This window comes from Erpetoichthys calabaricus, chromosome 18, assembly GCF_900747795.2.
Source record: "Erpetoichthys calabaricus chromosome 18, fErpCal1.3, whole genome shotgun sequence".
In the NCBI taxonomy this organism is placed as follows: Eukaryota; Metazoa; Chordata; class Cladistia; order Polypteriformes; family Polypteridae; genus Erpetoichthys; species Erpetoichthys calabaricus.
The window spans coordinates 32,646,033-32,670,593 of NC_041411.2; positions in this window are offsets into that span (position 1 = coordinate 32,646,033).

Here is a 24,561-nt window from a genome sequence, read left to right on the forward strand (position 1 = left end):
CGTATTTTTTGATCACATCTCGTAAATGCTGTCAGGACTGCAGCAAGAATATAAAATTTATTCAGCAAAGACATCTCAGGAACATAGCTTGCAAGGTGTTATTCTTGCACTGTAATGCTAAGAATTCTTTGTTCAGAAAAAGTTTTTATAGGTATGACTATACAAGAGCATCTTTTTCATATAGCTGACACATTTACTTAAATGGTACAACAGGATGACCTAAACTTAATAGAGGGAATATTCTGTGTATTCATTTTGCTGCAACTCAAGGTCAGAGGATGCCTCCTAGGGAAGTGTTAAAATTCTTTAAAACAGATAGATAAAAGTAAATAAAAGGCACTTTTGGAATCAAAGTCAGACTCATGCCGGGGTTGATACCAGGGAGTTAAATCAACATTTCATGCTAGCCAAAATGTTAATCAAAAATTGAATATAAATAATGCATAAAACCTCATAACCAAATAAAATATACGAGTAACCTACATCAGATCAAGAGACAAAATCATAGCTGAAGTCGAAGAGAAGTCATCACTAGAATATCAGAAAAGACAAACCAAGAAACACCCGAGTTTTCCTTAAATATTCACAAACTTGGGCAAACAGGAATTGTGTGAGGTTGACTTTTCTGCCATTGTCTGGGGGAGCCCATTCGTTGCACACTTCCTGCAGACACTCACTAGCAACAGCATGCAGAGCCGCCGCCAGGGGGAGGCAACCATGACACCTGTCAGAGACCCCAAGCGGTGGGAGACTCTCTTTTGCAAGGCTAAAGCTGCAGAAAATGAAATGGAAATCCCTGCAGTGTTTAAATCAGGTCGGCGTCGCAAAAGATCAAGACGTCTTATTGAGTTCCGACGGATCTGATGCAGAAGTTTAGGTTTAGGTTTAGGTTTCTTTATTTAGTCAGGAATCCTAAGATCCAGAAGTAAAACTCAGAAGAGGCACGTTCCTTAATTTCAGAATTGTCCGGGCGTTTTGAAAGCCTAAACAACATATGTCGCCTTTTTTGTCCAATTTTAAACTTTAGGAGTATGAGCACGGAGGAGATCTCAGCCTCTTGTGCAAATTTAGATGCAAAATATTCAAAAGATCTGTCACATCATTTGAAAGAAGAGGTGATTCACGTCTAGAACGTGTATGACGCAAATGTTAAGGTTCGAAGGTGGGCACTGTGATCATTGATATCATATCATCAGATACACATACAGAAATAAAAACATTGCAAAAAGATACGTTGACTGTTAGTAATCTGAATTCAGAGCTACCAGACCCTCCACGCGTGATGAGACACGACATGCGATACGATATTATATAAATTTAATTATGGTTGTGTGAAATTTCAATGTGATTGACGTTAAGCTTGAGTGTAGCTTAGGCACATCACTCGATCAGCTTGGGGAAGCAAAATTATTGTAGTACGGAGCCAGGGGGCCCAGGTGCTCAGCCATAATTGTCAGGGGCCCAAGATTTTCTGGCGGCGGGGCTGCAGCATGGTACCCAAACCAAGTCAGTCCCCACAATAAAACAAAACAAAATAGTGCTGTTAAAGAATGAATGTCCTTTTCGTAACTTTGTTGAAAATGATATTTAATAAAAATATATATGTTAGTGTTGAATTCCTTGGTGCCTTGGGACTGACAGAGTGGAGTGGTCGCCTCTTTTATTTAAATAAAGGAACAGGAGAGTGTAGATCCCACTGTGGACTACTTGCAGCTCAGTGTAATGTGACGAAGATGAGCATTGCCAACTCCAAATCGGAAGTCATGATCCTTTCCCAGAAATACGTGGTTTGTTTCCTGAACACGGGGGGGGAGCTTCTATCTCAAGGGGAGGAGTTTAAGTACTGTGGAATATGACCCGGACACAGACAGGCAGACACGTTGTAATCACCCCACACACATTTATTTCGGGCTTCCATATTTACAAAGCAGTACTCACAGACCCCCAATACCCCACAGTCCAGGCCAACACAATGCCTTCTCTCTCTCTCTGTCTTCAGACCGCCTCCTTCTCTCCTCCAGAAACTTTGTCCTTCTTCCACCCGACTCAAGTCCATCTCCAAAGGGAGGCAGCCCCTTTAAATAAGCACCCGGATGTGCTCCAGGTGTGTTCCTGGCAATCTCCCACCAACACGCCCCAGTGTGGCGGAAGTGCCGGCTGTCTCCCTAGAAGCACTCCGGGTGTCCCTGTTCCTCTTCCCCCCAGCACTTCCTGGTGTGGCGGAAGTGCTGAGGTCCAGGGTCCTCCAGATATTGGGGTCCCCCTAGCTGTGACCACGGGACCCTACAGAGCCGAGCTTCCCAGCTCTGTACCCACGGCCCCCAGAGCGGTTGCCCCCTTGAGGTCTGGAGGAGGCTCAAGCCCTCCTCCGATCTTCTCGGGCATCCCGGCTGGGTACCACCCCCATCCGAGTACCACCGTACTTAAGGGTAAAGGTCATTGGAGGATTAAGTAATGAATGAACACATTGCAGAAATGTTGTCGACATTTCATGAGACCATACTTGTGAAGTAATAGCTAGGTCCTTGGATGATATACTAGTCGGCCTACATCTTCATCCTCATCTATGACCAAAAGAATGATATTGTGAATACAAGTAACCAAAATGAGGTTCCTGACCAACATGGCTTGACTCACAGTCTATGATAAAGCAAGGAGGAGTGCAATACAGTAGAAGTGCTGCTTTCCAGTACAAAGGGAGTATCCAGATGAGGATGCCCTCCTGTAGATGGTGTACTAGGACCAGTCCAGCTAGCAAAAGAGCCAGTGGCACACTGTTAGCATTATATGAACATCTCAACTGCCTTGAGAATGTTTTTTGAATTACCCAGAAGGAGCTGAGAAAGGGTGGCCAGGTTTGTCCAGCTTGGATGGTTGCCACCGAGTCTATTAACAAGACAAGTGGAGTTAAAGAGAAGTGAAGATCTTAAAAGTCCAAGAAGGGTGTGTAGAATGAACGTACCTATTCCATCCCAGTATGGCAGCTCCCAATTTGCTTGTGTGGAGAGCCCTTTGAGTAGTGAGAAAAGTGCTATATAAATGTAAAGAATTATTATTATTATTATTTATTCTAGGGTGGTGTGCAGTTTGTGCACTTGTAAAAAGCTAAGCATGCTATATTCAGGGTGGTCCAGCAGGGGGAGCCAAATCTTGTCAGACTTGTGAACCATTCAGAAAGGAAGACAAAAGGGCAAGGGACTTGTAATGTGTAGCTTTGTTAAAAAGGCATAGCCAGTGGGCCAGAGAAGATGCTTTTTTATTTTTCTGTAACCAATTTTTTATTGAAACTGAAATAAATGCAGCCGTATCCAATTGTTAAAGGCTGTAAGAAAGGTAACATAAATCTAGAAAGAGGTATACCATTAAACAGATTTATAACCCGTCAACTTATAATAGAAGATGATTTTAATAGCTGCATAGTTACATTTTTTATTTGGTCAAACATCATGAAGATATTTGTTACAAGATAAGCAAAATGTAAACAATTTCCTTAGAATTGATTTTGTTACTGCTATCCTATGCTTTCTTTTTTTTCTAGAAACAAGAACAAGAGCATCCAACTGTTTAATTGTGTTATTAGTTAGGAGTGTAAGTAATTATCAGAACACAGTGTAAGCATGAATAGTGATTATGAAGAAGCTGGATATCCATCCATCCATTTTCCAACCCGCTGAATCCGAACACAGGGTCACGGGGGTCTGCTGGTGCCAATCCCAGCCAACACAGGGCACAAGGCAGGGAACCAATCCCGGGCAGGGTGCCAACCCACTGCAAGAAGCTGGATATATAACTACTAAACGCGAGCTGCTGAGCCTGTATCCAGTATAGTGGAGAAGGCCCGAACAAGACCCTTAACCTGTCGGCACTCAGGCTGATCAGTTTCTAAGTTTTGAAATCAACCATCATCGTTTCAGTCGGTGATACTTGAGTGCTCACCTCTATTTTTATCAAGGCCTCTATGATATACTATCATCTTTGCCCTTTCTTTCTGGATTTTCCATTTAAACACTGTCACACACGTGCGCTTGGGAGTCAACCAAAGGGAACATTAAACGACAATTCAATGCCAGGCCAGGGGATGGTGGGGTGCACTAAACCCCTCTCTTTTCTCTCCGCAGACCAAACACAAGAAATCCTTCCTGTCCCGGCCCTGAGGACGTCACTTCCTGTGAACCACCTATAAAAACCCCTCAGCCTCCATACTTAAACCGTTCTGTTTTGGACTCTAACCAGTACTTATTGTACTCTACTTTAAAACCTTTTGCAGCCAGGGAAACTATACGGGTGGCTGCCCCAAACCTTTGTTGTATGTCAGGCTATTTCTTTTACAACATGCAATTTGTTTTTGACACATTTTGAACTTCTGTTGTATGATTGATAATATTGCTCCTATAAATTTATTTAAGGTGCTTTGAGTTAAATAAAATTGTTTTTGTTCTCATTAACCAACTGAGTATTTAATTTAGTAGATGAGCTTCACAAACCTAATTTCAGTCTCCAGTCTGGTCACCTCCTCGTGTTTGTCTCCTTGTGTTTGTGTGGTTTTTGTTCCATGGGTACAGTTACCTCTGTCACACATTCATGTCAGAGATTCCCCCTCCAAGGTCTTGCCAAGGGATGTGATACCACCCCAGGCCAAGAGGAGGTGCTGCCGGCTAACCATCTTGTACTTTTTCTTCCTCCAAAAAACTGTGAGGGCAACCAACTCTGCCCCTTCTGGCCCCTGGGGTGCCCGGAAGGAGGTGTCACCTCTAACCAAAGCAACCAGCGCTAAGGAGCTCTGAGACTTTCTAAAGGCAGGCCAGAAATCCTCACTGATTGCAACCACTTTATTTTTGTGGCGATAGTTTAATTTTACACCATCATGCATTTGTTTTTGTTTGGACTAAGTAGTAAATGGGGATAGTGGGGTTGGTGCCCCAAAAGTTCTCTCTCTTTTGAGCCTGTTATTCTTTTGGATGGCCACACCTCCTATTTTCCAAACATTCTTGTTTAAATTAATTTGTGATTGTTGACTTTATATATAGTAAGTCTGAAATGACTGAGTGTAAGACTGAGCATGACTGTGCTCTGCTTTCTTGGAAAATTTGTGTTCAGAAGAACTATGGGTGGAGGATTTAGTGTACTACAATTGCACATTAAATTTAGAAATCCATTTATGAATCATTTTTTCAACCTACTTTTCAATATCTGGGGCATAAAGAACTGAATTGGAAGCTTATGCTGAAAGAAGAGCGAGTACAAGGTGGAAATGAGCCCTTGGTGGGATGCCAGTGGTTGGTGAGTAGGTTGAATGTCCAACCCAGTGTACCTATGAGCAAGTCACTAGCCTGTGTGACAGTTTTAGGGTCCCTGTGACCCATTGAACCCTCAGACCACACATCAGACACCAGGTAAAAGTCCAAATATATTTATTTAGACAAAACGTGCACAAAGCCCCCTCTTCTCCACAATACTCAAACACAATCAATAAACAATAATCTTCCTCACTCCCAGACGCGTTGCCACCCTTCCACCCAGCTCAGCTCAGCGTCTGGGATTTCCCATCGTCCTTTTATATTCCCTGACCCGGAAGTGATTCCAACCCTACAGTCCATGTGATTCCTTATCACTTCCGGGTCAGATAAAAAGTCCTTTTCTTCATCCCGGAAGTACGTCATTTCCTTTGTCGCCTTGCCTACGACGTACTTCCGGGTTATAGGGCACAAACAACTCTCTGGGCCTCCCTGCAGCATCATCTGTTGGCCCCTGTGGTATCCAGCAGGGCTGTAAAGGAAAACTCCATTGTCCATGATTCCCTGCTGGTATTCAGGGCACTTCCATGCCGCAGGGACAGCTCCATCTGGCGGCCTGGGGGTGTTGGCCGGGGTGACAGGCCGGAAATATCCCACACCTGCCTGCGCTCCAAATGTTAAAAATTCTCCACTATGTATCTGTACCTGGAAACTTTATTTGGATGTTTCATTGGTTGACAGAGTTTTTGGCAATAAGGTTCTCCATGAAGAATGAAAATTAAACATTTCATGGCTGATAATATACTGCAGGTTGCACCGTAGCTTGTAGTGCTGCCTCACAGCTTTAGGTGACAGAGTACATGTCCAAGTGTGGTCACCATCTGTATGGTGATGGCACTTTCTCAGCATATCCTTGAAGGTTTTTTTATCCCACATGCCAAAGAGGTGCATTCTGGGGCACTTACCAGAAAGTATTCAGACAACCTGACCTTCTCCACACTTTCTTTTGTTGCAAGTTTAACATTAAATGGCTGAATCTTCCATTTTCGCCCATTAATCTATACTCAACAACCCATCATGACAAAGTGAAAACATGTTTCCAGAAAGGTTTGACCTTTTTTTAAAAAGCAAAAACTGAAATCTTTCATTTATATGACATTCAGACACTTTGCACTCCAAATTGTGCAATTCCGTTTGCTTTATTTATCTTTGAGATGTACACACGTGTCGTTTAAGTTCAGTTGCCAAGAGCATAGCATAAAGCTTATGAGGGATGAGGTGCAGGCAATGTATTAATTTAAACTGATATGCTGATGATTTGAGCTTTCAGTGAGATATTGTTAAATTTAGCTTTCAATGAGATGGGAGAGAAGAGGGAGGTCACACAGCCAGGCTCAAAATAGAGGTGGAGATCCATCAAATGCCTTATGCAGACTAAGATACTTACATTTGTTGTTTTCAGTAAAAATTTAGATTGAGAAAAATCAATCATCTGTTTTAAAATCATGGAGGAGTTAACTGCTCTTTACTTGGCTCTTTGAGGTGGTTCACTAACCTTAGAAGGACTGATCACCTTTTGCCACATTCATTGGGAAACCTTGCAACATTGTAGTCTTGCCGTTTATTTAGACACCCCTGGTGATGTAATGCCAGCTCATATTTGGTTGACACACCCCTGGCTGATGTACTGTATCTTGTCAGTATAATCGATCACATAACAATAAAGAAAGCAAATAGCATATGAGAAAAAATGCACATAAAAGGGGTGTCATATGCATGTACAGTGCATCTGGAAAGTATTCACAGCGCATCACTTTTTCCACATTTTGTTATGTTACAGCCTTATTCCAAAATGGATTAAATTCATTTTTTTCCTCAGAATTTTACACACAACACCCCATAATGACAACGTGGAAAAAGTTTACTTGAGGTTTTTGCAAATTTATTAAAAATAAAAAAAACTGAGAAATCCCATGTACATAAGTATTCACAGCCTTTGCTCAATACTTTGTCGATGCACCTTTGGCAGCAATTCCAGCCTCAAGTCTTTTTGAATATGATGCCACAAGCTTGGCACACCTATCCTTGGCCAGTTTCGCCCATTCCTCTTTGCAGCACCTCTCAAGCTCCATCAGGTTGGATGGGAAGTGTCGGTGCACAGCCATTTGAAGATCTCTCCAGAGATGTTCAATCGGATTCAAGTCTGGGCTCTGGCTGGGCCACTCAAGGACAGTCACAGAGTTGTCCTGAAGCCACTCCTTTGATATCTTGGCTGTGTGCTTAGGGTCGTTGTCCTGCTGAAAGATGAACTGTCACCCCAGTCTGAGGTCAAGAGTGCTCTGGAGCAGGTTTTCATCCAGGATGTCTCTGTACATTGCTGCAGTCATCTTTCCCTTTATCCTGACTAGTCTCCCAGTCCCTGCTGCTGAAAAACATCCCCACAGCATGATGCTGCCACCACCATGCTTCACTGTAGGGATGGTATTGGCCTGGTGATGAGCGGTGCCTTGTTTCCTCCAAACGTGATGCCTGGCATTCACACCAAAGAGTTCAATCTTTGTCTCATCAGACCAGAGAATTTTCTTTCTCATGGTCTCAGAGTCCTTCAGGTGCGTTTTGGCAAACTCCAGGCGGGCTGCCATGTGCCTTTAACTAAGGAGTGGCTTCCGTCTGGCCACTCTACCATACAGGCCTGATTTGTGGATTGCTGCAGAGATGGTTGTCCTTCTGGAAGGTTCTCCTCTCTCCACAGAGTACCTCTGGAGCTCTGACAGAGTGACCATCGGGTTCTTGGTCACCTCCCTGACTAAGGCCCTTCTCCCCCGATCGCTCAGTTTAAATGGCCGGCCAGCTCTAGGAAGTGTCCTGGTGGTTTCGAACTTCTTCCACTTACAGATGATGGAGGCCACTGTGCTCATTGGGACCTTCAAAGCAGCAGAAATTTTTCTGTAACCTTCCCCAGATTTGTGCCTTGAGACAATCCTGTCTCGGAGGTCTACAGACAATTCCTTTGACTTCATGCTTGGTTTGTGCTCTGACATGAACTGTCAACTGTGGGACCTTATATAGACAGGTGTGTGCCTTTCCAAATCATGTCCAACCAACTGAATTTACCACAGGTGGACTCCAATTAAGCTGCAGAAACATCTCAAGGATGATCAGGGGAAACAGGAGGCACCTGAGCTCAATTTCGAGCTTCATGGCAAAGGCTGTGTATACTTATGTACATGTGCTTTCTCAATTTTTTTATTTTTAATAAATTTGCAAAAATCTCAAGTAAACTTTTTTCACGTTGTCATTATGGGGTGTTGTGTGTAGAATTCTGAGGAAAAAAATGAATTTAATCCATTTTGGAATAAGGCTGTAACATAACAAAATGTGGAAAAAGTGATGCGCTGTGAATACTTTCCGGATGCACTGTACATGGGAAGCAGTTAAAGTGCTCTGGTGTGTGGACCACCCAGGCTGGCACTGCCACCCGAACCCAATACAGACAAGCGTGGGACACAAGTTCAAGGCACACACGTTTAATTTTTTCTTTTTCCTCGTGGGAAACGCCAGGCACAACACAGTCCAAAGCACAGCACAGACACAATATTTCCTCTTTTCTTTCTCTTCCTCTTTTTCCTCTCCTCCACTCCTCCGGTCAAGCGTCGTCTTCCTTCTCCTGACTGTGGCTCCCGGAGCAGTGTCTGTAGACCCCTTTTATAAGGCACCCGGAAGTGCTCCAGGTGCTTGATGACTCAGTTCTGGCCGCACTTCCAGGTGTGGCGGAAGAACTGCCCATAAGGGCTCAGCAGCTCCTGCTGCAGTGCCCTCTGGTGGTGCCTATGGATCCCAACAAGGCTACATCAAACTCCAACTCCCATGAAGCCCTGCAGGAGTCCAAGACACCGCTGCAACTCATGTAGCATCCTGGAGGAAGTAATGCTCTGGCCACGCTTGCTTCCCCCGGTACTCCCGGCATCCCTGACCAGGCAAGGACCCCAGCTGCACTCTTCAGGTGATAGTGATTTCCTGCCAAACCAGGAGTTGGCGTTCCTGCAGAAGATTGGCGGTTATTCCACTGCTGGCGTCACTTCCTTTGTCGTTTCTCCTGGACCCACCCCTTCCTGGATGGAACCCATATGACTGGAGGTTTGGCCATTTCTAGAATTTGTTGTGTCTGTTTCTGTGTTTACAACTTTTGTAATTATGTGGGCTCACCAGAGTGGTGCCCCGACTCCTTGTCTACTCTTTACAGGAGATGACAGAACAAGTGTTAGTTCAAATTCAACTTATTCTTGCCATATGTCACCAGTACATCTGCATTTTTATGAACACTTTATCTTTCTGGAGTAATGTAACAAAACATAAACAAAAATAAATTAAAAGTAAGAAGATATGTAAATGAAAAGACAGGAAGACTGTGCATGAGACATTGCTTGTCAGCCTTCATTATGAACTAAAGTAACCTCTGAAGCTCACAGCAAGGTAAAGCTGAATGAAATCCACAGCCTGTTCCTGGCACTGCAGTAGCTTCATTTTAAATTCACAGGCTTTCACCCACTTGCGAGTTCATTGAGTAAGCGTGGCAAAAAATTAATTTACGGTACACTTCCACTTCCTACTCATCTCCTAATAGCATTCTTCCGAGAATTGTCCCTAATATCCGTCACAATCTGGAGGATGAGTGAGACTGGCTGTCGAGCGGAAATAAAAGTCTGTTCTGCCTGTCATTTGAATTCGTGTGTATTTATTTATTTTACTGGGAAATGGATACGTAAACACACACACTCCCTTATATTTTGTTATAATATGCATTAAACCTAGTCTGACAGTGACAGAAAATGATATTTTTTAGCAGCATTTGTTTCATGTTCTCATGGCATTTAGGCGTAACCTATCGAAAAATATTTTTGGAAGCAGTTAAGAGATGATAGGTCATTGATGCCAAAGGTGTCTGAAATAATTCCAGGGCAGTATGTGCAGTAAATAGTTTTGGTCAGTCTCATTGTGAAATACAGGGTGTTGTGTCATTATCTTCTCCAGCAACATCTCAATCCAGAAATAAAAGCTGCCAACAAAACCCTTAGACCTGACACAAGATACGAGTGGAGGACTGCCCTCACACACTCTCATGGCTTCTCACGGGGATTCTTTTATTGAACTGAAACTCAGTGTACTTATAGCTGTCCATCCATCCATCCATTTTCCAACCCGCTGAATCTGAACACAGGGTCACGGGGGTCTGCTGGAGCCAATCCCAGCCAACACAGGGCACGAGGCAGGAACCAATCCTGGGCAGGGTGCCAACCCACCGCAGGACACACACAAACACACCCACACACCAAGCACACACTAGGGCCAATTTAGAATCGCCAATCCACCTAACACTGTGGGAGGAAACCGGAGCACCCGGAGGAAACCCATGCAGACACGGGGAGAACATGCAAACTCCATGCAGGGAGGACCCGGGAAGCGAACCCAGGTCCCCAGGTCTCCCAACTGCGAGGCAGCAGCGCTACCCACTGCGCCACCGTGCCGCCCACTTATAGCTGTCTTATAGTTTAATAGTATTTAAACTTCTGTAACTGAATAACTCTAGTTAGACTAAACAATTAATTTGCATTTGTTTAACAAAAGTGATTTATAATCTGTTTGCATTTTACCCAAATCTATCCTTTAAAGCAACAACAAAAATACATTTCTTGTATTGCTCAAATTCGCCCAAAGAAGGCCTCAGTGGGCTTTAACAGGCCTTGTTTTTTGACAGCCCCCTCCTCAGCCTTGACTCTCTAAGAAGACAAGATAAAACTCCCAAAACAAAAACCCTTTTAGGGGGAAATCAAGGTAATTCTAAGAGTAGACCCCCTTCCTGGTAGGCTGGCCGTGCAATAGGTGTTCAAAAATAGGGGTAAATATAACAAGCAAAACAGAACACAGGTAATCCTCTTCGCAGAGCTTGATGGCCAATCTACTGTATTATGGCCACCTCAGAAGTACAGTACAATAGTAGTAACAACAAGGAAAAATGCAAAGATTAGATTACACCACTCACTACATACAAAATTATCATATAACAAGGATACAGAAACTAAGAAAGTAGAAATGAATTAACATACAGGAAAAACAACAATATCTCTCCATCTGCTAATTGTAGGACCCTGGCCAGATTGTAGTAATGGAGTCAGACAAGCCAGGCACAGTCAGAACCCTGGAGACCTCGGCCAACAAGCCACCTCCCCTCTATTGGTCATTTTACAGCTGAGTCAGTGTCTGGCCGCCCAATTGGATTAAAATAATAATAATAATAAATTATTTATATTGCACTTTATATTTTAGCAATCTCAAAGTGCTACAAAGTAAAAAATAAAGTAATAAAACAAGAAAATCTATAAATGCTTTAACAAAATATCTTTCTAAAAAGATGAGTTTTTAGATTCCGTTTAAACGCATCAGTCGACTGACAGTCTCGGCGCCACAGATGAAAAAGCCCTATCACCCATACTGCGAAGCTTGGTTCTAGGGACTTGGAGAGTGTTAGTGTGTACAGAGCGGAGGGTGCGTGAGGAGGTATGCGGGGTAAGAAGTTCCTGTAAGTAAAGGGGGGGCATGTCCATAAATGCACTGATGGGTGAGGAGAATGATCTTGTACTCTATTCTGAGTGGGACAGGGAGCCAGTGAAGGGTTTTCAGGATTGGGGTGATATGGTCATGCTTTCGCACCCTCATCAGGATCCTGGCAGCGCTATTCTGCATATACTGGAGTCTCTGAATACTCTTGCCGGGAATCCCGATGAGCAGCACATTACAGTAATCCAGCCTGGAGGAGACAAAGGCATGGACGAGCTTCTCTGCATCTGCCAGGGTGAGTGTTTGAAGAGTGTAAAAGACCCTTCCACCCAATGGCTCCAGTGCTTCTGTATCTGAGATTACTTTTGAATGGCAGACAAACAACTTGGCAGTAGAGCAGTGGCAATAAGTGTCACATGAGGATACCGACAAGAGAAACAGAATAGGCGAGAATTAATAGCAGTTTATCTTCTTATATAATACGCTACCGTGGCCGTCCGTTTGTCTGTCCAGGATTTTAAATCACCTGCAGCTCGCAAACCGTTTGAACTATTGACCTGAAATTTGGTACACATATACTACGTGACGTCTGCTATCCACTTTCGGGGTGATGATTGACCTCCAAGGTTATTTCTCTTTTCATCTTTATTTTATTTTATTGTAGAATCAACTCTCGGCAGAGGCCAGCAGGGTGGCTGTGCAGCTCATGCGTACAGGCGCCGCTCTCATTCCCTAACACCTTCACTGTCACTTCCCCTACCTCTTCATATCTTAAATCATTCTTGAGGGCAGATTGAAGACTTAAGTGCCAGCGTAAGTGAAAAATTGAAGAAAACGTACAAAGTATTTTCAACACAAACACTGACTTAATCAGTTTTAATGCAAAAAGATGCAGACGAAAGAAGAGAAGAAGTGGGCCGCTAGAGTGGAGAAAAGAAGAGCTGCTCAGGAAGCAGCAAGCGCATCAACCTCTGAGCAAACGAATGCTAAACGTACAAAGAAAGAAGATGAAAACTATACATACTCAAATCAAATGCTGTTACTGGTAACTATCATATTACTATTATTTTAGTACTAATAACTAACAACAGAGATGCAGTATACACAGCTAATCAGCAGCTCTAGTTAGGGTATACCAAACTGAAGTAGCGAGTCTTCAGCTGGGATTTGAAAGCTGAGACCGAAGGGGCACTTCTTATGGTGGCAGGCAGATGATTCCACAGCTTCAGGGCCTTGTAACTAAAAGCTCAACCTCTTACTGTTATTGTATTAATCCTTGGAATCATAAGCAGACCAGCATCTTGAGATCGTAATGTTCGATCTGGTATGTAAGTCATGCTAAGTTTTAAATGACTCTATGGAAATGTTATATTTGAACATAAAAATTTTGGGGGAGGTTAGTACCCTAGGGGAGTTATGTCTAAGAACAAGAGTGTTACACAGGTGAATGGAGGGTCCTACAGAAATCATTTTGGGCACATTGTGTCTCTAGCAGCCCCTCACCAAGCAGTGTTTGGCCAGAATGTTAGGATATGTGCATATTATACAGTACAAAGCAGAATGTATTTTACAGTACATATCAGGATACGACTAACTATCATCTAGTCCTCAGCTTCTTCGTATTATTCTTCCTCTTCTAAAGCTTTTCCCAACTTTCATGTTGGGTCACAATATTGGACCAGCCTCCTTCACTCTCATCTGTTGTACACCTCCTTGCCTGATACCCCTTTCTTCCTTAGGTCCTCCTTCACAAAGTCCACCCACTTACTCTTAGGTTGCTCTATTCTCCCCTGTCCTGATACCTCTTTGACCCACATTGTTTATTTCTCTTCTCATGACGTGTCCATATCACTCTAACCATTCAGTCCTCAGCATTTCCTAAACTTAAATAACTCAAACTTCAGAAGACAAACAGTACACTATCTGTGCTACCCATCTATGACAGGTTACAAGTAATCAACACAGACCTCAGCATATTCAGCATTAACATTTGTAGTGCACCATCTAATAGAATGAATTTTGTAATGCATGTAGTAATAAAATGCATTGCATCTGTCATTCCAACAGATGCTGCATCACAAAAAATTGTAGTAATAGGGATTATGGGCTTAAATCCCTGAAGCAAACCCCCAAATGCCTCTGGTATGGACTGTGACAGATAGGGAGCAACACTGAGCCCCAAACCCTGGATATAAATGATACACAATCACGGGTTCAAAATAAAGGCTTTTATTGTTAAAAATACCTCACAAGGGTTTCTCCAAGGTTATACAAGCATGTATGAAGACAATATTTTTCTTTCTTCCTTCCGTCTCTTCCCTCTCACTGTCCATCTCCCTCCAGTGAGTGTTGTCTACCTTCCTCGCAGCTCTGACTGACTGGAGGAGGCTGAATGGCTTCATTTTATGTCAGACTTCCGCTGCTAGGGCATATCCCGAAGGAAACACTTCCGGGTCTGGCGGAAGTCCCGAAAAGTAGGGGTTGTGAATGCTTATAGCACTGTCTGGTGGCACTCATGGGACTACAACTCCCATCATGCCCCCCAGGGTTCCACAGGGTTACCGTGGTGTTAGGATCCTGCCATCTAGCAGATGGGGGATAAAAATATACAATATTAGGAGTTTTCCCCCAGTGTTCCCTTATCTTGTCCTCCTGGCCAGGTAAGGTCCCATACTCATCCTGGCTGGGATGCCATACCATCCTGCTTGGTACTTACATAACAAAACTGAAAATAAACCAGACATGTCCTCTGAACACTTTTGCATAGGATCTTGTCTGTACATTTCTGGTAGCGTGGCCTGCCTTTACAAATGTGCCCAGCAGCAGTGCATCGATGAACACAACTTCTTTGTCTTTCACTTCAGTCTGTCCTGCTCTCTCTTTTTCCAAAAGTCATGCCACTCTGCCACTCTTCGTCTTTTTACCACTCTGCCAGTCACATGTTTGCCCCAAATGACATCCTGACTCTAGAATTAGGGTGGCTCTTTTAAAGAGTGGATTTTAAACCCATCATGGGGTTAACTTCAGGATGTTCAGGTGGGTCACTAGGTCAGAGTACTCGCTATTGGTCTCTGAAGTACTACTCCCATAAACAGACTCTCACAGTTAAAGGTGCAAGTGTTCTTCAGTATCCTTGGGTTTCCAACACCTTGAAATTAGCAGTAGAATCTCACAGGTCCCACCAGCTACTTCCATGCACCACCAGTGTCCGCTTTGCTCTGGTTCCCTCAATTGTTCACTGATGGCTCCTTCTTACCCACAATGCACTTGGAGGTCCTTCCCAATCCCCAGTGTAGGCTTCTCTTAATGATCGAAATGGTGTTTTGTCCAGTACTGTATTATGTTAGTGCCACTTATGGCCCAGACAGCCTAGAGCCCTCTGGGAGATTTGTCAAAGCATTTATTTATTAAAGCTATTTTTAGAGATAAAGAAAGCCCTTTTTTATAGAAAGACTTTTTTTTAGTGCACAAGTACAGAAAAATGAGAAAGTCACTATTGCTGCAGCAAAGTGGAACAAGCAACAATCAATATATGAATAGCTGATTCTTTGTCCTTCCTCTAATCATGTAACAATCCAGACATTTAGTGGGGCGGCCGAGCAGTAATTAGCTGTAAATGTGTGCTTTCATGGCTGATCAATATGTTTATTATGAGCCCATATCAAAAGAGGTCAAACCGATATGAACAACTGTGACCTTCCAGTAAAATGTTGAACTTTTTGTCCATTTTTAATGAATGAATCCTTCATGTATGCTTCAAGCTGTGTAGAATTTGAAAGCCTTAAATCCAATTACATTTATCCAATTCAAAGGGGATGGGAAGGATTACCAGCCCGGCAGCAGGCTAGACATTAGGCCTAGGCACAGTTCTCATGTGATCTCGGCAAAACCAGGGTGCATTCAGTCCCATAATTGGATAAAACGTACGAGTCCACACCCAGCATCCCACACACATGGGACGTCAGAAATGCTTGCCAGACGTCAGCAGGGTATAACCTGCTGTAAAAATAAGACATTTCTCTTTTAAACAAGTTCAAAATGCATATTCAAATGTTCACAGTGTACAGTAACAGTAATTGTTCAACCAGAGGCCTTCAGAGCCTGTGAGGCCAAAGTTGTGTTAGGTCTTTGACTCTGGACTGTGAGTGCAGTGGTGGGCTTCCATCTCATGCTGAACCGCAGGTGCTGCAGAAAAATATTAGATCATGGTTATAATACAATAGAATTCAAAAGGGACTAAATGTTGTGATCTTGTGACAGTTAGAATTTCTATAAAGCTGTAAGCTACCTAATTTATCAAAAAAAAAACACTTGAGTTCAATCTTTATTCTGCTTATAGCCCACAGTTAATTACCAGTCCCTTTCCTTGATCTCCCTGGGAAAGTGTATAAGCCACCTTGCCTCCCAGTAATGCTGGCCTGGGAAATATGGAGCATGACAGCTATAAGCAGGAAAGCTGATTTCTTAAAGCTCTTTAGACAGCTTTGCTTTCTGAGAAACTCCAAATGTTTCTTTAGCTGCTCTGTCTGAGTTGATTGTGACTCACGTGTTTCCTTGTTCGCTTACTTCTTTACTTATTTCCAATGATCGGGAAAATGTTGTCTACTGATACGAATAATGACTATACAATAGATGGGCTGAATCCAGGTTAGTGTTCCTGCTGCTTAAGTTTATTTTTTATGCTGGAAACACAAAAAATATATATCGTAACCAGTAGGGGGCACCACTGAGCCCCAAAGTCCAGGCACCAACACAACCGATACAGCCCAGGGTTCAAATAAAGGTTTTTATTTATTAAAGACAGTACCTTTACAAATGAACAAGATTCACTGTTATAGACACCAATAAAATACTGTTTCTTTAACTCCTTTCACTCCAGTGTTGTGCAAGTTCACACCTCACAAGAACTCACTCAAAGTTCAGATTAAAATGAATAAATTCACGTTCATAGTTCACCCTTTCAATTTTGAACGAGTTCATGTTCAGTTCATTTTGTATTTTTTAAGGAGTGAGAATAAATGATCCATGAGTTTGCTTTTTTCAGTTTTGCATGCCTTATGGCTATTACAGTGTTCTTCAATAAAATACAATAATTATGAAGACTTTTTTATTCAAATACACTTTACTGAGTTATACCCAGCAACAAACACATATAACCATATATGCTAATATCCTCCCGGTCAAAAAATAAATTAAATAGATGCAAGTATACATATACTGTAAATGACCACTCTATTTCCAACCATGTGACACAAATGATGACTGCTGAACCAGCGTGTAGGTGAACTAACCTTTTACGCTGCAGGTCAAAATTCACATCACATATTGCATGTCCAACGGGGAAAAACATAAAGTGGCCTCGCGATGTATAACGTTTTCCTAAAAGTGAAAGCGGAGCTTCACTGTGTGCTCGTGTCAGCCGGGGTACAGATTAAGCACAAGCAGGCAGACACAGACGGTGCCTATTTGGTTTGACATTATTTTTTAAATAAATGGCAATTGTACAAAATAAATATTCGTAAAAATCCACTATTTGTGCTTATTTGAATACCGTATTCGGCTCCACCCCTACATTACAGGGTAAGGCAAAACATTTAATCTGGACCAAAACAAGATCCAGAATGTCACATAAAACTGAACTAACTCACGTTCAAGTTCTTCACTTGCAAATACATTACGTTAAGTTCACCGTTCTTAAAATAATGAGCCTGTTCAATCAACGCACTCTTTTGAACGAGTTCATACACAACACTGTTCACAATTATGAAGGGAATTAGTTCAGTGGATCAAGACAGTGATTTTAAAATGAGTTCATCAAGAACACTTGGAAACAGTTGGAAACTTGTTAAGGGTGAATTTCACACAAACATTAGGAAGTTTTTCTTCACACTGCGGTAGACAGTAGATCTTTAGGGACTTTCAAAGCTAGACTTGATGTTGCTTTAGAAGTATTAGGGTGTACTCACACTGGCAATTTGTTCCGTATCCGAGTACGATTGTCCGCATGTAACCCCACAAAGTCTAGTTTGTTTGACTAGTGTGATCGCTCTGTGCCAGGCCACAGCACCGTGCCCTGGCCTGCTTGGAAGAGGTGGGCCTGAGCATGGTTCAGTCACATTCGCGAGCAGTGTGATCGCTAAATATGCCTGATCGTGGAAAACAGACATGACATCAATGATGCGACAAGTCAGAGAGTGCATTTTGCATTTCATTCAATATCTTTTGAGTTAAAAAAGTTTTTATTCTCACCTTACACATTAACATGAATTGTAGTTGGCAAGAAAAGTTGCAAATTCCTCCCTTAACATCATTTGTCACCGACATAATCTTCTCAGACGTGCAGCACAATTAACAGCAAAATGCTGCGCTGCACGCTCAATAAATCTGTAAGTGGGAAGAGCGACTTCAAAACAACCACAAAATAAGTAAAATCATCTTGACATGCATGCCGTCACATCGTGTTCAGATCTTGTGTTGGATTTACACAAAGTCGCAAGGTCAAGACAAAAGCGCACCTCGGCCCAGAACGTTGAGCGCAGTGTGAGTGTAGGAAGTGGGGACAATCACGCTTGGGAACATTACCGAACAAACATGCCTAGTGTGAGTACACACTAAGAGGTTAGGACGGGCAAACTTTGTTGGGCTGAATGGCCCGTTCTCTAGGTTGTTCTAACGTTCTAATTTCTCAGTCAAGATGTAACAATTAAATATCGCACATCTATACTATACATTGATTCTGGGACAATCAAAGGTTGGGAATTCTGGCAAAAAGAAGAAATCCAAGGACAGAATAAGGTCTTTGGTTAAAGTTAAAGGAGTTCCCCACTCAAAAGGGATTTTTTAAAATACTCCTTGTAGTTTGTAGCGATAGCTGAAAAAAAATTTGAATCTCATATGAACAGAGATGACAAACTTTCTGATAGAATGGGTGTCTACAACATAAAAAACATTCATTAAACAATTTCAGGGCACTTGTGTCACATAATCCACATATTAAATTATCCAGTCAAATGCTTAAACTGAACAAAACACCTTCATGTTTAGTTATAATACTGTTAAATAAATCAGAGCAGTGCACGCAGAGGAAATGTGTTCACATGGGATCAAAACTAGGAACTGAAGACCCGCCTCTTCCACTTACTCATTGGTCAGGAGTCCTGTATTCAATGCAACAGCTTGTTCCTGTGTGATCACATTTCCACGACATGTAATGCAATCTTGTGCTTTCTACAGCATACTTGTGGCTAATCGAAAGTATAGCTGGCTTTATTTGGATTGCAATCTCACTAGGGGCTGGGTTATTCATTTTTTAACAAGCCTGTAATTCATTAATCTTGTCTTACTGTAATAAATTTATACACTACTTTTCAACCATCTTTCAAGGTCAATGCATCAGATATTCTATCATTCAAGCCAGCGTATACAAAAATGTACAGAAATTCATCTTAGTTACTAAGTTTTTACCACTAACACAGAGGCAAAATGCAGAAGACTGCATATGATGTTAAAAATTCTGACAGGCCCTATCAATAATTTGAAAAATGAGCTGAACTGCAAAATTCTTATGCTTGAATCTGCAAGAATCTAGTCAATTGGTCTTATTTTGTAACAACCACACTCACACTCGGAAGGCAGCAAGTTAGTTGCTCTGAATAAGATGGAGCGAAGTCCGGGCTCAGCCATACCAGACCATACTCACCCTTTAGTTCCTTACCCTCGTCTCCACTTGAAAACTCCTGGGTCGACGGAAAAAAACAAATACAGTGGAACCTTGGTTCACGACCATAATTCGTTCCAAAACTCTGGTCGTAAACCGATTTGGTCGTGAACCAAAGCAATTTCCCCCTTAGGATTGTATGTAAATACAACTAATCTGTTCCAGACCGTACGAACTGTATGTAAATATATATTTTTGTTTTAATTTTTAAGCACAAATATAGTTAATTAAACCATAGAATGCACAGCGTAATAGTAAACTAAATGTAAAAACATTGAATAACACTGAGAAAACCTTGAACAACAGGGAAAACTAACACTGCAATAGTTTGCGCTATAGTGCTAGGAACCGCTCGCTAAAAACACATTTTTTTTAATGAGTTTTAAGCACAGGGGAAAAAATGAACATTTGAAAAATTCGTAATTTAATAAACCACCAAGAAAGTAACATTGCAACAATGCACGCTACGAACCGATCACTGTAAACAGAACTGAAAACAAAAACAAGCCTTCTCTACCTTATGTGTCCCTCCCTCTCTCGCTCGCTCGCTCTCTCTCTCTCTCTCTCTGTTGAGAGCCTGGAGCGCCTGTGTGTGTGTGTGTGTCTCTCTAGCGTGCTCCTGTGTGTGTGCACGCCTCTCTCTGGCGCTGCCTGTGTGTGTGCGCGTCTGTCTCTGTCGCGCTGCCTGTGTGTGTGCTGCCTGTGTGTGTCTCGCTCACTGCACAGGGAGAGACTGAACATGTACAAACCGAAAGGGAACCTGGCTTGTTCGTATACCGAGTGTGTGGTTGTGAACCGAGGCAAAAGTTTGGCAAACTTTTTGGTCGTAAACCGATTTGTACGTGTACCGAGATGTTCGTGAACCGAGGTTCCACTGTAAATGGGTCAAAGGTATAAGGATCAGTATGTGCAAAATGAATATATTGGCAGAGGATGAAATGCAACACACATACGTACCCAAATATTGCAAATATATACAAGTGTAAAAGAAAAATAAGAAAGACAGGTAAAGGTTTGGGGGTCCACACCGTATATTGTATGCTCCCATTCAAAAGTAATGGATTTGCCACCGAGTAGTCTCTGAGGATGGAACTGTAAGAGAAACAGAAGTGGCCGGCTTTATAGGTAGTGGAAAGAATGAGGAGGGTGCAACAGGAAATGAGGTCAGTAAGAGGGCACGGTCTGGAGGTGGAAGTGGAATCCCAGTTGGCTTCAGGTAATTTTCCCATCAGATGATCTGCTTTGAGAATAGACATTAGTGCACTTTGTCAAGCCCTGACCCAGCAGGCTATTGTGCACGTGTGTGACAACAGTGAAAAAAGAACCAAAACGGCTCTGACCTGTAATGTCTTACATAGAAAATATAAAACATTTATATACGCACAAAGTCCAATATGAAAGCACAGAAACTGCAGAGATTGAGTAATGGAGGAAAACTGGCTAAGTTCTGAATGATGAAATGATGGCACCTTAAAAACCTTAAAATCTGGTCAGCCCATTGCACTGTGTGTGCACTAAGCCATTAAAAAAAAGAAAATTTGTATTCTTGTTAGGCGTTTGCCTGTTAGAGTAGCAGTTGTCGTTTGTAAGTGATGGAGACGTGATGATAATCAGCTAAGTAACTGAGTTCTTTATTGCATGTGCAGAGTCACTCGGCTATTTTCGAACCCGCTTAGTCCTGAATGGCATCGTGAGGGGTGCCGTAGCCTATCCCAGCTAGCTAATCCTGAAGAGGCTGCCAGTCCATCTCAGAGTGAACACACACACACACATCCCATCCACACACTAGGACCAACATAGTATCGTCAAGGCACCTAATCTGCATGTCTTTGGACAGTGGGAGGAAACCAGAAACCCATAGAGACAAATAGAGGATAACAATGTCAACCCAATGCTGGGGGCACCCGGGATGTGGATTCTGGTCTCCTTACTGCGAGGCAGCAGCAGTACCACTGTACTACCATGCTGCCCTAAGAGTTAACATCACTTAACGTATGAATATACAACAGCTTCTGTACTAAAGAATCTGCCATTTCGTGCGAATAACATTTCTCTGTTTGCACGCTTTGGACTCTCTTATTGTTCATCTTGCAATCTTTCTTGATGATGCAAGTCGAGCTATCTGTTAACATAAGTGGATTGTGATCAAAGTCTGCTTGATCTTTTCATGACCTCCATAGAGTTCTGAGTGGATTTCCTGTCACCCTTTCTACTAACCCACAAAGCTTTTTAGGGCAAGCTGATCAATTTGAGCTGGTGGAAGTTTTTTTTTTTTGTTTCTTAACTCTCTTGCACCCTGGTTATTAGTGCAGATGATCCTCAAGAGGAAGTTAAAGCTTAGGTGGGGTGGGGTTGGTGCGGGTGCTCAGAGTTGTTCTCAGGAGGGCCACGTCATGGCTTCATCTGTTAAGATCAGCTCACAGAGATCTAATCGAGGGGCAACTGCTAACAGATGGATTTGTTTCATTGACACGGAGGAATGCGTGAGGAGCTGTTTGGTGCTCGCTGTACACAAATAAGCTGCAGCTAATCGCTTCTTAGGGAGTTTTGGTGTGTCCCATATGTGAATGTTTCAGCTTTCCAGAAAGGATTTGTTGATTTTATTTTATTGTAGTGACTTTGGCAACAAGACATTCTACTCGGCCTTGAGGAGACTCATTCAATCAATCAGTGCATTCATGTGTAAACTGTGAAGCTTCTCCATTATGGTTACAAAGTCATTTTTGCACATTGTCATTGGCTGCTTTTCTTCATTTAGTATTTGAGCATCAATTAAACCCAAGGCAGAACTTGTCGTATTCATATGAGCTATTGTAAGCTGACTAATTTGACATTTTTGTCACATTTTAGTTAATATATATTTATTTTAGTGAAAACTAAAATGATTCTCTGTATTGGAAGTGAAATAACTACAAGGCCATATGGCATTCCCTCGTCAGCGTGGCTTAAAAGTGTATAGAGGTTCAGCATAAGCTAGCTTTAGTGAAAGACTTGTGGCATGACATCAGCCTGCAGAAAAGTAAATACATGCTGTTTATGTTTGTAAATTTAATTTTGGAAGTCACAAGAAGATGCTGCACTGCTTTAAATCGCCTTGGACTGACCATCCTGATCGTCCTGACTTGAGTGAGACTGATACGGCCAAATCTTGAGCCAAGATCACAGAACGCTCACAGAAGGGCAAGTGAGAACAGCAAGTGTATAACCTATGTGCCCACACAGTAAAGGGTTCAAATCGGGTGACTTACTATATAACAGTACCTTTCAAAGTATAATATGGTCTCTAGCATGGACTCATTAATCTCCCTCCACACTCCAAGTAAGTGTTGTCCTCTTCCTCCCGACTCCAGCTCTCCTGGCTTCTTTTACGTTGGACCCGGGAGTACTTCTAGTGCCATCACCCTGAAACCCCACAAAACAGGAAGCTCGTCTCTCGACAGCTCCCTCTGGTGGCACACAAGAACAGAGCTGACAAAGACAAATGCTTGAGCCTCAATCTGATCAGGATACACGCCGTACACATGAAAGACCAGCTGCTGGGTTTGTCAAGTGGATGTAGATGTTACAGACCAGGTAAAAGGGGTATAAGATTATGGGAAATATTTTTGTAGTTTTCATTTTCTCGTTTATTAACTGTAAAATGACATATTTAAAAGACGGGTAGGTTTATAAAAGGAACACAAAAGGGAGCAGAGAACACTGTTATAAAAACTAATGCCACTACAACAAGGCTGTGGCCACAGGTTGTTCAAATAGGCCTCAGGTACAGTCAACTCACTGCAGCACCTGAGAACTTCCATTATCCATCCATCCATTTTCCAACCCGCTGAATCCGAACACAGGGTCACGGGGGTCTGCTGGAGCCAATCCCAGCCAACACAGGGCACAAGGCAGGAGATACAAGTGAATTAACTAAACTAACACATGAAACTAAAGAGAAGTAACCAAACATGTCAGGAATGGGTTGACCATAAGTACAGGAATTGAGTTCCAAAGATAAAATAACATGCAGGCTCTAGCAGAAGTAATGGCTACAATCACCTACTTTTTAGTACAACAAAATCTGTTCTTGTTCCTCCGACAGGTTCTTCTGAATGAATACCTGCGACCCGCGTCCTGACAGTGGGTTGAATTTATAGAGCCTGAAAGGATAGCACTTCTGGGGCCCGGACGAGGCATGCTCATGGATTCTCAGGTGTTTGCCAATCGGAGCTTCAGGCAAAAAGAAAGAGGCGGTTAGCTTCCCACTTGTCCCGGGGTGGAACTGTTTACCTCAACTGAACCTTGAAGTTGCCATCAAGTGTGTGACAACAAATACCAAATTATTAATAAAGAAATAACGGCAAGGGACAATTTAAGGAAAATAAAGGGGACAGAATAAAGAAGGCATACAAAACAAAACACAATCCAGGAATTATGCCTATGCTGTTGAGGTATTGTTCCCATTCCACAAATCAAATCAAACTTTATTTGTCACAGGAAATTATACAAAGAGTACAATATGCAGTGAAACGCTTAGTAGCTTAACTTCTTATGACTGTGTCTTGAGATGAACACCAAGGAGCAATGACAATACATAACTTTGTAAATTCAAAAATTATTAATAGACTTATAAATATGTAATAAATAATAATGAATAATAACTAAATAGATAACATGAAAGAGTTAACAATAGAGCATCGTGTAATTCTGGAGACTTTCCTTATTTAACATGAGGATGGAGTGAGGGAAACTCGTAATTTAATGTTCAGTCCGATATTATTAAATCAAACAGAAGAAAAGAGAATTCTAACATTTTCATAAAAACATTTGCAGACTATTGATTGCATTAGAGATTTTTGTTTATATCTTACTCCACTGTTCTTGTTTAAATTTGTGAAGGCAATTCATCGTCTACAGTCCCATCACGGACTCCACTCGGTTGTACGTAGCGCTGTAATTCTCTCATGTCTTTTCCCAATTAAGATGCTTGTTTCTTGAAATTACTGTTTAGCCCAGCATGAAGACCACCTCTTTACAGCACGAACTGTACACACACAACTTCTCAGCTTATCA